The sequence below is a fragment of the Austrofundulus limnaeus genome, unplaced genomic scaffold, assembly GCF_001266775.1.
Source record: "Austrofundulus limnaeus strain Quisiro unplaced genomic scaffold, Austrofundulus_limnaeus-1.0 Scaffold101, whole genome shotgun sequence".
In the NCBI taxonomy this organism is placed as follows: Eukaryota; Metazoa; Chordata; class Actinopteri; order Cyprinodontiformes; family Rivulidae; genus Austrofundulus; species Austrofundulus limnaeus.
The window spans coordinates 1688632-1701934 of NW_013952503.1; positions in this window are offsets into that span (position 1 = coordinate 1688632).

Here is a 13303-nt window from a genome sequence, read left to right on the forward strand (position 1 = left end):
CAATTACTTTACAGATAGATTGATTTTTCACTGGTAGATAAAATCTTTTGGACTGGAATCATTTGAAATTTGTTCAGTTGGATTTTAGGAGTTCTAATTTTTACAATAAACATTTTTTATTATATTTATGCAGTAGTTGAATGTACAAAAGTTATAGTTTAGATTAAAAAAATATTTTTTAAAGGTAAACAAAGTATTACTGATTACTAGAAGGGAAGACCTGCCCTAGTGTTCCCTGCCTCTCACATAGTGCCCGCTGGACACGGGCACCAGTGGCCTGGAAAGGAAAAACATAATAGATGGATTACTGTTTACCCTGAATATTTAACAGAAAAAAGGGGTGGGTGTGTGCGTATGGGCACATAGGCAGTATTAGAAAAGTAGGATTAAAAAAATGTAAATCAGAACTTTATTATATGGTCATGAAACAATTAGACTGATGATGAAAACAAAATCAAACACTGACTGTTGGACAGTGATGGAATCTACATATACATTTTTTTAATCTGCTTTACATTCCTTATTAAAGAGCTATAAATTAAATTTATTGCCTTCGGGAAAACCCAATTCATGGAAAACCCTTATTTCTTCTTACTTAAATCTACCATTGAATTTTAGCTGTGGGTGTCGGTGGGGCAACCAAGGAGGCCGGTTGGATATAAAATCAATTTGTTTTTCAGCTGCTCGACATGATATTGACTTGTAGCAACCGCAAAGTGAGAAGTCAGACAGACAGAACTAGATAAAGTTACAAGTGAACATGACACAATCATAAGAGTATAATTGCAGTGTATCCAGCTGTGGTAAATGTGAACATTCATTGACACACAGACACACAGTGGAATATATTTCACTCAATGGGCTGTGTATAATTGCAGAGTAATAAGCTGTGGTCATGTGGAATGTTCATCCACAAGACATTTTCAAGTGGAAATACAGTTTCTAACAGAAATGTAAAAACATTCCTGAAGCCAGCAGTGCACAGGCAGCTCTTCATCTTTTTGGTTTCTTCTGTGGAAAAAACACATTATTGAATCATTTTTTTCTCTCCTGCCTCACTGCAGCGGCCAAAATGTCACCACATCGGTTCTTATTAAGCGTGAGGCTCATGACGCTGGCAGGACAAGGTTGTGTTTTCTGGAGCGTGCCGTATGTCTTCTCTTTAATAGCTGGTAGCTTTACAAGGGATTGGAGCTGCTTAAATAAGGCTCGGCAGTTCCTGGCAGGACTGATGGTCCTGGAATGACTGTTTTGAACCAGCAGTCACAAAAACAAGCAACAGAAGAAAGAAAAATGCTTAAAATCATGTGGAACAAAAGTGTAATATCTTATGAAGATTACCAACTCATGATGAAGAAAATTTCAGATTTAAACATGAGAGTTTCATAAATTTAAGAAATCATGAGAAAAATAGGAAAGGTTAACATCTTTTTTTCTCAGATGGGACTTTTTTACAATTACAACACAGTAAACACTTTACCACATGTCATTTATAAGTGTCCAGTGTTTCTACATAAAGTACATGTACTACACATGAATGTAACACACACAAATCTGTGTTTGGGTCATGCTGTCATGCACCTGTCATGTCTTGTGGGACATCTGAGTACCCTACATGTACYTAGTTGCACTACCTGTGAGAGCAGTGTCACCCACAATACTGGCAACTTGCTGCTCAAATGAAGCCTAAATGCCATTTTCGTAATTTTGGAAATCAAACAAGGTAAGTCTTTGTGAATAAGGCATCAGTTCACTGTGGAAACAGCTCCTTTACCAGCCTGAATTTTCCACACCACACAATTTCATCTCAAACTTGATTTGCTGAATCCTATCCTAAAATAAACAGTACTGTTACTTTTATTTTCTTATCACAGGTTGAAAAAGTGCAGGAGCATACTGTATTTTTTAAGCCATAGAAGTGCAATGTTCTTGTGGGCAGCACTATCTGGTCTGGACAAAGTTATCTAGATTGGGTTGATCAGCCTCCCTAATCTGAACCCGACCATCCATCCATTATCACTGCCTGTTTCTTCCTTTCAGGGTCACGGGGGTCCCTGGTGCCCATATCCAGCAGTCACTGTGCGAGGGGCGGGGTACACCCTGGACAGGTCTCAAGTTCATCACAGGAACACATACTTTAGAGACAAACAAGACAGAAAACCGTTAACCCTCTCACTCACATCTAGGTACAATTTAGAGTTACCAGTTAGCCTAACATTCATGTTTTTGGGATGTCGATGAAACCAGAGTACCTGGAGAAAACCCATATGTGCATGGAGGGAGCATACAAACTCTACCCAGAAAGGTCCCTGGCTGGGATTGGATCTGGCAAATTTTTGGTGAGAGGCACAACTCTATCCACTGAGCCACTTTGCCACCACATAGTGTTTTGTTTTTGGACTTCTGTAATAAGCATTAGCTATTAATAACAAACACCATGTTCAGGGTGGTTCACATGTACTGTAATGCCCCTTTTCCATGGTGTAGTGTCGGAATGGTCGGTGTAGGTACGGGTTGGACCGGTTGGTTTTCCACTGGTGTTCCAGTCCGGTTCCAATGGGTGTGTTTTGGGCGGTTGGTGGAGGTGGTTTTTAGGTATTTTGAAAAAAAATTAATGGGCAACATGAGAGATGGAAACACATTTGATGAATAACTTTTGAAATTTTAAACATTTGCAAAAATTTAGCCAATCAATGACAAACAGTGTTCTGATGTCGCATTTTGGTGTCAGCTGGGGCCGGTTGGAACCACAATGAAGTAGGTACTAAAAAAAGTGCCGGTTCCTTCTGGCCTAATGGAAATGGCTTGGAACCATACCGAACCGTACCGACACCAAACTAAGCAGCACTAGTGGAAAAGAGGCTTAAATGTGCTCAGTACCAGGCCATCTTTAGCCAGAGGTCAATTATCAGTTTTGTAATAGTTTTATCAGACCTGTGGCCCTATACCAAGGACACTCAATTTTCTAGATGCAAAGTTTGCCTGCATTAGTGTTCTTTAAGCTGCATTTTTAAGGATATTTTGGGTACTGGACTGCAGGAGGACAAGTACTTAACCTTCTTTGTCCTCAGTCATGACATTGTATGGGTACATAATGAGATTCACTTGTCTCCAGTTATTGCTGCTAGAAACGTGGAAAAAAACACTTCTTTAAGAACATGATCACAATTTCATACCATCACAGATCCTGAATTTTGGACTTGGTACTGATAACAGTTTGGACTATTTTCTTCAGTCTTTGGTTCAGAGAACACAGCATCTGTTTCCCCTTCAGACTTCTGTGATTACACTGAACAAAATCCACATTTCCACTGTGTGATGGTTCATCTCAGATGCCTCAGAGCCCAGACAAATCCACTCTGGAAGATGTTAATACTAGACTTTAATAGCAAAGTAACATGTGTGATTGAGACTCTATTGTTACTTGATTCTCAACTCCATGGTTTAGGATGGTTGTCCTGAAATGGGTGGGACGGAAGTGGTAGGAGGTTCTTAAAGAGACAGAGGCCAATTTCAAGGTGTTTGGAAATGCCTGTGATGCAAAGTCAAATTAATTTTGGATTTATACAAATTGACAGCACCTTGGGATCCCCTAGGTGTGTTGCTGAGGAGAGACGTCTAGTTCTTCTTCCTGGATCCATTGCCTCCTCGACCCAACCTCAGAAGAAGATGGATGAATGGATTCTGTCTAATACTACTTTTCAATTAGAGGGACATGTTTCTGTCTCTGTCAGGATATGTGCTGATAGGACATAATAATGCAATCTGGCACAAAGGGCTCAAAAAGGAAAAAGAGCTAATGTGGCAACAAAAATACAGAAACATAGGAAACAAAAAATATCACAAAAAGAACTATGAGTAATGAATATGACAGACTGAATATAAAATAAACCCAGGAGTATCAGTACTGAGGGAGTAGTGGTGTAGGTGGGAACAGCTGAGTCTAATTGTTACAAGAAACGTGTGAGATGAGGAGCAGGACTGAGACTGACAAAAAAATCAATGAAAATTACCAGTAACCCCAGGTGATACTCAGAAACAAACTGACCATAAAGAATCCTTGAACAGAAACTCAACACATACAAATCAGTGGAAGACAGTACAACATATTCACAGAAACTCAAATGACTCATATAGTTTCACTAAATCAGGAAATGTTAAGAGATGGATCAAACACATAACTTCCATTTCTGTTACACTATGCTCTCTTTAACAAAACTCCATTTCCTTTTCCAGACACAAGGTCTTGTTATGTGCCTGAAACGTGTCATTAGTGTATTTATCATGGTTTTGTTATTTTTTTATGGTAAGGGGGCTAAGTGCTTTGTTGAGGGATGTAATGTTTCTGTTGCATTGCTTTGAATGTAAACAAGTATGGCTTCTTGAACCTCAGTGGCCTACCATTGTGTTTATACCACACAGCACACATTGAACAAATTTACAATCATCCATTATAGCAGAGTATTTCTGCATACATTCAATGTTATTTTGATTTCACCCCAATGCCACCCACAGACATAACACAAGATTTTTGCTGTAGATAAAACTTGGGAGGAAAGTGTGGCCCAAAAGCACTTTTTGTTTCTTTTTTTCCCCATTTACTGTAGTTCAGGTTACATACTGCAAAATGATGAAACTTGTGAAAATCTCTTGAATGTCCCAATATATTAAATCAGAAAATGCATTTTCAAAGCCAGAGTATTCTGGAAAGCTGCCAACTTTCTTTCTTTAAAGTCTATAACAAGAACTATTTAAGTCACTAATAGTCGGCTATAATTTGACCTTTGGAGCAGTGGAAAGCCTGTTGAGCGTTGTGGTTCATGCTCAGGTTTTTCATGTAATGCCCTGCCATCCTTTCATCTATAAACATCCAAAGGCATGTACATAGCTGTAAAGCCTTCGTACACATGCATACATACACAAAGAGGGATGTAATTAGAAATCATATTCACACAGGCCTGACTGGTTGAAGGCTGTGATGTGAAGATGTAACTACAATGTATGTGCTGAGGTTTTACTGTGGGTCTTTCACAGACACATGACCTCTACACACCCAGACGTGATGTTTGGGGGTAGCTGGTGAACCTGTCAAACCGTTCAAGTTCTGATTTTAACCATTCAGCAACGGCAGCTCAATTACTTCATCAGAAAAATGGACATTAGGAATATAAACGAGAAGACCTAGGGTGTATTCACACCTGATGTATTTGGTTGGCTTTAAATGGACCAGAGTTTGTTTCTCCCGTTGGTCCAGACTGTTGATGCAGGTGTGAATACACTCATTCACACCCTCATGCAGACCAAACAACCAGACTGAGACCCATTTTTTGAGGTGGTCTCGGCCTGCTTCCAAATGAACTCTGGTGCGGTTCGCTTCTGGTGTGAATACAGACCAGCTTCGAACAGAAGCAACCAACTAGAGGAAACATGCACTTTTTTGGACTTCGTGGTTACCACTGCTAAGCAACGTGGTAACAATTAGCACTTCATTGTTGCTAATGCTACCACTGCACTAGATACAATGGGCCGTTGTGGGTCAGGGAACGCAAAACATCTCGTCTCCTTTGGGTTGAGGGAAGATGTATGTTCACAGAAATGTGATTGATGTGATATCCTTGCACTTGACAGCGGCAAACCAGGCTAACCTGCATCTCTGGCTTATATCTTCCATTTGCAGTTTACAATCATTCCTATAAATGAGGAACCAGATTAATTTTATACCAGAGTGTCCCTTTTTACTTGATTAACACAACACCAGTGAGCCACGTTTTAAAATCTCCTTAAATTGGTTTAAGATGAAAGCCACACTCTGAGCTCACCTGCTCGGCTTGCGATGCCCTTATCCCCCCAGCGTGGAGCTCAATACCCACAATGCACCAGGTGTGACATCTCATGCCAAAAAAGTCCTTAGATGTGTGTACACATATTTGCTACATGATGGGGACCATTTTCCAGAAAAAAAAAAAAAACAGCCTTTGGTGTCATAATCTGTCTTTCTGCTTTAGTTTTTCTAGTGTTTCTGTGTTCCCCTGTGCATCCCTGCCCCGCTGTCTGTCATTCCTCCAGCCCCGCCCGTGCTCACCTGTTTCCTCTTGTGTCTCCTCCAGGTGTTTCTTGTTGCCTCATTAAGTTCTGCATTTATATTCAAGTGTTCTGTCCTCTGTGTCTTGTCTGATCATTGTTCTGTTTCCAGCCAGTGAAGTCCTTCATGTTTCCCGTTGTTCGTGTTTCCTCCTGAGAGTTTTTTGTTGCCTCAACAGCCCTCCTTGTTTAATAAACCTTTTTGCTTTTTGCATTTAATGATCAATTTATGCAGAAATCCAAGAAATCCCAAAGGATTCACATACTTTTTCATGCAACTGGGTTTGCTACCTCATGTGGTCCATTTTCCTGACACACACAGCCTGCTCCCCAATTTTGAGTGGTGAGTGTGTTTGTATAATAAAAACATTTTCCCTAATTTATACCATTTCAAAATACATTAGGTATTGTGTGCTAACAGGAAATTATAACAATAAGCAAAAAAAGTATGTAAGAACAAATGATTTCTTTAAAATCCAGTTAGCAAATATTCTAAAACGTCACAACACTTTTCCTAGTCCCACTATTTATTTTAATTAACTCCAGATTTTGGTTGTGTGCAGCAATAAATAAATAAAAAAATACATTACGTTCTGTCTAAAACTAACTACAGATTACTTGAAATGTGTTTTCTTGTAGCCCAGCACGATTCATCTTTTTGATATATTGCGTCATACAGTATATAATCTGAGAAGGCACTGAGATAAAAATGTTTTATTTTGACTAGTTTGTATTTATTTGTCCTTGCATCCACAAAGCAGAAATCTTGCATCCTGAGCATCTTGTTTACATCAGCAAACTCATCATGACTTCATACAAACAAATGGAGACGCACTCTTCTCGCTTTCTGACAGAAGGCACCTGGAAATTATGATGATAAAAATAAAGATTACTTGTTCATGTTTGTTCTGTTGCCAAATGTACCAAACATGTCAGAGTAAAACACTTTGGAGCAACCTTTTTCTGCATTTCTTAAGTGATTCAAACAAAACCACAATATCTAAACATTATCCACATTGGGGTGCTCAGCCTCCTTCTTCTGATGCAGTGTGTATACATCTATACTTATATGAACATATTCGGTCAGAAGACACAAAACCTCCAATGTGACGTTTAGATAAACAGGATAAGTCACTGTTAGCTATGTTGAATATACAGAGTCTGCAAAAATGTTCTGTCTAAATAGCATTCAATAATAACCCATACATTCACCCACTGTTATTGCAAACAGAGAAGTGCCTCTAATACAGCTGTGTGTCATGCTGTAAGAAAAAGTTCAGATTTTCTACAGCTTATTTACAGTCAGCTGGATTTTGTTGGGTGTTATGGGAGGTGTTATAGAAAGGACAGATGGCTCTGTCCACACTGTAACTTTAAATAACCAACAAGGACATGGAAAGTGTGCAGCAGATGATCTGAACATAAACAGAAAAACAAACAGGCTTAGATGTACTAAGGTGATTACAAAATGAAAACAGGTGGGCTGAATGCAAATGTGAAACAGGTGCGTGCAGAGCGGGAAACAAAAACCAACTAGTGACACCGGGTGACTGAAGACAGGCATGAAGACACAAATTTACAGACTTTAAAGTGGAAATATACTAACATGAATTCAAATCTACGCCTAAACCATGATATTAGATTATTTATAAGTGGTAAATCTAAATTAAAAAAAAGATAAACTGCATTTTCTGCACACTTGTGGTGGAATATGTTTGCAATTCAAAGTCAAAATGACCTTTTTTAAAAAAAAATCTTTTTTGTTGAACCAACTGAAATGTTTACATGTGGACATCGACCAAGCTCCCTTGACAAAAAGCCCAAAGGCTTGAAGGGCCACGTCATTTGTATCACCAAGTGCTGCCCCCACCGTACCCGGCTGCAACATCTGGGGCTGTGCCAACAAAAGAACAGACAGGGAATTGCCAATACGTGCCATGCGAGTGGCAAAATCGTAGGCTCGGCACAAAAAGTCATCCGTCACCCGGCACTGGGCGCTTGGACAGTGAGCCTTCTCCTTTAGCACCTCATCTGGAGAGAGCACCAGTGAGGTGATACAGTGATCGACTGGGGGCATGCGACCCAGACCATGACTCTCAGGATTGCACATGGCTGCCACGATTCTCGCATCCTTGCCGTGGTGGGAGAAGTGCCTAGGATCAGCCCAGCAGCGCTGGAGCTCCTCCAAGAAGGCTGGAGATGGTGGAACTTCAAATGGAGGGGCTGCTGGAGCCTGGCAGAAAAAAAGGGTTCCCCATGGGACAGGCCACCGGAGCATCATCCAGACCGACCCTGGCCAAAGCTGCCGTGATAATTGCTTGCAGCTGGAACAGTTCCTCCCCCGAGTCAGAGCTGACTGAACTCCAGAGGGAATTTCCTGAACCATCAATATCTTCCATACTCAGGGGTTCCCTCTCCTGATCTCGAAGGTTCAGAGAGTGGTCCCTCTGCTCCCCGAGGGTCTGAAATTCTGAATTGGAGGCCCTCACGGAGATCACATTCTCCTCCAGATCCTCCTGTGACTCCCAGGATGATGTCCGGGAAGCAGGTATGGGGACTGGAGCTGCCAACAGAGCTTTGAGCTGCTCCATCTCAGCCTTCAGAGAATCTACTTCTTGCTGAGATGGATGCTCTAGTCGCGGTTTCTTCCTTCTAGGACCGCAGCGCTCTTCCATCGGCACTTCCCTTCGCCTCCCGGAACACGGTAGAGGCATCTCTGGGGGCGGCAGTTCATCAGAAAAGAGGAGGCCCTCAACCTGACGCAGCCTATTCTCCCTTACAGAGAAGGGCAAGATACTGCAGTTCATGCATGGGTCAGTCAGAGCCTCTCTGAGATGGCCCACACCCAGGCATTTGGGACACAGGTCATGGCCATCCTCCACCTGGAGGGGAGCCCCACATGAATTGCATCCCATCATTCCAGCACAGAAGTGGGAATTACAGGCACGCACAGACCAAATGAGCGAGAGCGTCAATAAAATTGAAGAACGAGATCAGAGTCTTTAATTTTGCCACTGGTCAGGGAGGCTTAGCGAGAATGTCAATAAAACTGAAGAACATGATCAGAGTCCATATTAATAATTTAATTATTTTTATTTTTATTTTTTTACTGCACCTCTGGTCGGGTAAACTGAGTGAGAACCTCAGTAAAACTGAGGAGCGCAACTCACACACGCACACGTGCGCCCCGATCTGGCAATTGAGCGAGAGCTTCAATGAAACTGAAGAACGCGTTCAGTGTTCAGGTGTCCAAACGAGAGCTGTAAAACACAGAACGCGGTCAGAAAACCTGGATCGCTCACCGGCTGCGCGCTCCTCCCCACCTGGAGACAGGGTGGAGGAAACGCCAGCCCGCTTCAAAGCTGGAAGCAGAGTTGACCGAAATCGGACACACCTACCATGCTTCCTACAACAAACAAAACTTAAGGCACGCCAACCACAGCCTTAGAGGGCTAAAAGCACTCTGACTTAAAGTCACAGGCAGGATGACGCTAAACCACACAAGCGTGTGCTTACCTCTCAAGACCTGCAGAAGCGATAAGATCCAAAACACAGACTTAAGGGCTCGACACACGGGAGGCGACATCGCTCGCTCTCCATTCATTTCCTATGGAGCCTGTGCGGTGAGGCAAGAATCGCTTGCCCTCCTCCAGCCAAGCGACCAGCGAAAATAGTGCATGTAAAATTTCGCACTCGTACACATAGACGTGCACACGCGAGCTTGCGACGCGACATATGAAAGTTGAAAAATGTTGAACTTTTGTCGCTGTCGCTTAGCGTAAACCAATCAGCGAGGATTTCATTGAATGACCAATGAGAGGAGAGTATGCTACACACTGCCGTTAGCTAACACTTTCACCAAGTGATTACTAAAAAGCTTTGTGGGAATTTAATGGCACCAGGGTGAAGGGTGAAGTTTATGGTAAGTTTTTCCTCATAAAACTGTATCTTGATGTGTGTTTGTTTTTCAATATCATTAGCATCGCAAGATTTGTTTAGTTTACACGTCTGTAATGCACACCCGCCTTCAGAGTCAAGAACCAATCAAATTTTGTGAAGACAAGCGATCTGAGAGCGCGATTCGCAACGCTGCGATCGCTATTGCGTCCCATGTGTCAGGTTTCACCCTGGCTACGATGACAGCCGTTAATCGCTGTAGTTTGTCGCTGCCCGTGTGTTGAGCCCTTTACGGGAGCGATTAACCTGCGAAGCACGCCAGGTAAACTGCGAGACTATCAAAGAGACTGAACATAACCACCTGCGTGCTATTTATAGACTCACGCTCAGGTGAGTGTGTCACGTGAGCGACTTTGTTTACATTAAATCTTGACCTGCGCAGAGTGGGAGAGGACATATCTACTTTGTTTAACTGCCACTGGCAGTCAGAAAGGAATGAAACAGAACTCATGCACAGGATGGCAAGTGGAAGAAGGTTAAAGGAAGAGGGAAAAAACTATTTTTAAATTAATTGTCTAAAAAAATTTAAAAAATAATCCAATAAAATGTAAAATGTAAATTGAATTTTAAATTTTCAGAATCAGTTGAATAGAGAGGAAGGGGCAAAAACAATAACTAGAAAAATTAGAAAAATTACCCTGGTTACATATTACATACCTAAATTTCCTAATTTTCCAAGAGTGCGTATTTACCTGGTGCACTACAATTTAACTAGGAAAAAATACAACACAATTCAAACACAGTTATATTGTGAAAAGAGCAGACTAAAACCCTGCATGTCATTTTCAGCTACTATGCTTTAACGGAATAATTAGGGGAGTCGTCCTGTGACCAGAAAGTTGTTGGTTCGATCCCCCGTTCCAGCCGCCTCAGTCGTCATGTCCTTGTGCAAGACACTTCACCTGCCTTGTCTGCCTGCCTACTTGTGGTGGTCAGAGGGACCTGTGGCACCGGTACATGGCAGCCTCGCCTCTGTCTATGTCCTCCAGGGCAGCTGTGGCTACAGTGTAGCTTACTTTCATCAGTGTGTGAATGGGTGAATGTCTGAAGTGTAAAGCACTGTATTTCAGTCCATTTACCATGTGGGAAACAATGAAAGGACTCATGAGATGAAGTGAAGACGATGCAAAACTGATGGATAAGTGACAAGAGACTGAGTATAAAGGAAAGGGTTAATGAGATCGTGGGTTAATTGGTAAGTGGCAACAGGTGAGTGTGACTGATAGACTGGGGAAACACAAGAGCAAACAGGAAGAAATAAAAAATGGCACAGAGGGACATTGAGGAACTGAAACACTAGAAATTATGAATACAAAAACAAGTAACCACGGAATAAACTAAAACAATAAGAACCACAAAACACAACCCAAAAAACACACGACAGATATGTTTTTTGGACCCAGATGACTCCTAACTGCCTTGACAAACAAACTGCTTGTCTCGTCTGAGAGGAAGTAGCAGAATGAGTTTAGGAGCTCAGCCCTCAAGTTTGTTTGTCACAGAGCCACAGTTGAGTGTATTAGTTGTGCCACAAACCCTCTGAAAAAAGAAACTGCCTTTTATTTTGTTGGCTCCTCGTCCAACACTGGGACATTATTCAAGCCAAATTAAAGGTTAGGCCTCCTCGCCTTGGCAGGAGCAGCAATTATGTCCGACTCTGGCCTTCCTGGTCACCATCCAGGATCCAACACTTCTCATCCTGTCATGGGAGGGATGGAAAAAGTGGAGGGAGATCCCTGATGCTGTATCTGCACCGGTGTGACCCACTGTTGGCCTAACCTTCACCGTCTTCAGGCTCAGTGGTTCACATGGGTGAGAGTGATGGATGGAACCACACTGTTCTTCTGTGTGTAATGTCCACATTTCAGGCTGTAGGGATGTTTCCTGTCACAGTGGGTTCTTTGACAGTCTGCATGTTGTGTACATTAACTTGTTTTCAAACGAAACCACTCCTTTAAAAAAATTAATACCAAATATTTTCACCATTTAGCAGCATTATAAATAAACTAATGAAAAGTAAAAGCGCTTTCTAAACATTAGGAGTTTCTAATGAACATTTTCTAATGTATTAAATAAACTGTTGCAGAGAACAGCATGGTTTACTTGTTATGCTGCCATAGTAAACATGCATGTGCACAACGGCCCCTCACAGCTCCTCTAAACATGCAGCCGCCACTCTCTGGCAGCTGAGGCTCGAGACTTGAATCACAGTTTTTGTTCACAGTCATAAATTAGCTCTTACTTCAATACAGCGCCTTTTACACCATCAGGTCTGCTGGAGCGACACTCGTGTGTCATGACAGGCCTGACCTGCCTCCCTTTCTGTTTCCTGTCCTCAGATGATCTCTTGTCTCCTGTCAAACACTTGGGTTTCTCAGTGGGGCTTTAACCCTTTCTTTACAGTGCTAATAAATCCTGATATTCTTCATCTATGTAGTGTAAAGAAGCTGGAATGACTGAATTACCAAACATTGTACCATCTCAGTATTATATCAAGACTGTGAGTGTAAACGTATAATGATTAACTATAAATGATGACAGCTGTGGGTTACTGTGCACTCATGGAAACTATGTCAAGCATCAGGCTTTTTTTAAAGAAGCTTAGAAATTGTAGAAACATGTAAACATAAAAAGTCATTATTTGTGCCCCAAGAAATAATAACTGAATTTGAACAATCTGTCACATTCATTGAGTTGTGCAGAGCCTAAAAAGGCAGTCAGAGGAGGCTTTAAGATGAAATACGTTCATGTCAGCTGTAGTTAATGTAAGAAGGATGGCCTGGGTTCAGAACGTGACTGTTAGCCAGTTTAGCAGATCGTAGCTTTTCGTTCTTTACCTCAACTTAAAATTAAGTGGAAATTAGAAATCTTGGAGCCCATCACTCTGATTTTATTAAAGTTACCAAAAGGAAAAAAAACTACTCTGAATAGCTTCATAAGGTAACCACATTTTTTGAAGAAACACTTTTGAAGTTTTATTTTCTTTTAAACTGATTTACTGTCTCTCTCCTCTTCCTTCTTTGAAGTACGATGTGATGATGTTCAGTACTTTTCAGTTTTTATTTAGATGACTTAAAACTTGCCTGACCCCTCGGTGGTTGCAGTTCTACTAACCTGGAAAGAAGAGGATGTTGGTAGTCAACAGGCAGTTGTATTCATGTGCAGTCAGGTGAAAACGCCTGGTAAAGATGCTTGAAGATGCCAAGTTCCTCAAACAGCAGACAGTGATGAAATGGCACGTGCTCCCAGCTGCACAGCTGTGAAC